Below are 1845 nucleotides of genomic sequence, written 5' to 3' on the forward strand. Positions count from 1 at the left end.
GAGGCAAGTTTTTCTGGGCAAAAGACAGTCTGGTCCCACGAATTTCAACTCAAGATTGTGGGGCAAAAAAGTTAAAACTGTCCTCTTTTTCTTCTTTCTCCTACTAAGTTGCCCAACAACCTAATTAAAACATGGGCTTGCCCAAATTTTTAATTCAAACTTAAAAGTTGCCCAATCTTCTAATTTACTCGTAATTTTTTTGTATATAGTTTAGTTTTACTCCTTCAATAGCTAAGTTTCTAAAGGAATGGATTGTTCTTATAGAGTTAATTAATCATCTGGAAAGTTGTTAAGCACACTGTATTTCTATCAGAACACCATGTTTAGGATAAGTTATTTTTATGTTTTGTGAAGCCACCGCATATCCAAGTTAAAATAATAATATAATTATTTCTTTGAAAAATAGTGACATCTCGGCCAAAAAGAAGTAATCATGCAAGGAAGAAAAACACGTTATTCTTTGACAAAAAAAGAAAAAGAAAAAGAAAAACACGTTATTGTGTGGAACGAACTCGTGAACGCATATACTCTCCAAGTCTCTCAACGTTTCCTTATGTAATGCCACACGAATAAGAACCCTTTCATTTTCAGCTTTAATAATAACAAAACAAAATCAAAGAAACTTTTGCTGCATTATCAAAGTAAGCTTCTCCATTTTACATGATTTAGGGTTTATATGTCTGCAGTTGTTTTATCGATTGGCCACGTGAATATCTCAAATTGTGTATTTAAAATTACAGTAGAGTGGAACTGCATCGTGAATTCCCCTAAATATTATACTGGCAGGTCAACAAAATATGCATCTATCAAAGAAACTATAGTTTGACCTCATTTACAAAAAAAAAAAAAAAACTATAGTTTGACCTTGAAATAAAATACTAATAATTTTATCCAGAAAAAAATGCAAATATTACTAGTAGTATATTGTTTATTAAACACAATATATTTTATCTGTCTATTGGACAATTTTTTTTAAAAAAAATTGTTATAGAAGATGACTTTACTCAACCTAAGAAGACTTGCAAGTCCTAGACATTAAACTTGAAAATTAATTGAGTGTACATAACTACAAACTTACAATGTAACTCATATAATTACGGGTCAAAAATGGAAATTAACGCGTCTCATCTCTCATTTCGATGGTTGACGAAAATTATTAATTGATGAATATTTAGAATGCCTAGTTGCTACAGTAGAAATACACAGAGACAACTTGAAGTCTTAAACAAGAAAATAATATACTGATTATATACTATAAGACCATGATTATGCCATGATCTTTAAGTGAGTTCCTAAATGATTATTTAATGGTTTAAATGTATTTAAGTGGGGTTAAGAACTCTAGTTGAGAAACTCTCATGTTTATCGGTCCAATGGGAGTTTCTTAATTAGAAATGCTTAAAAAAAATTTAGATAAAATTTATTTATTAAATAAAACATATTAAAAGATAACATTTAAAACATTGATATTAAAAAAAACATAAAAAAAAGCTTAGTACAATAATCGAGAATAATTTGAAAGAAACATTTAAACTCAGATATTGTCTTCATCACGTCCAAACTTATTCTATAAATGCTCAACCAAATCAGCTTTAAGCTGTCGATGCATTTATCTATCACGAATTCTAGTTTGAACAGCCATCATATTGGCGATATTTGAAGGAATATCTGTAGAATACGTGAGATCGACATGTGAAGTTCCGGTGTCTTCTCCTTGTTGGAACTCTGAAACATCAAAATGAGTGTATCCATCTCGTTCGTCTTCTACTATCATATTATGGAGTACAATACATGCTCTCATAATCCTCCCAATTTTGGCTTTATCCCAAAAAAGTGCTGGATTTT

Source organism: Brassica oleracea, chromosome C1 (assembly GCF_000695525.1).
Source record: "Brassica oleracea var. oleracea cultivar TO1000 chromosome C1, BOL, whole genome shotgun sequence".
Taxonomy (NCBI): Eukaryota; Viridiplantae; Streptophyta; class Magnoliopsida; order Brassicales; family Brassicaceae; genus Brassica; species Brassica oleracea.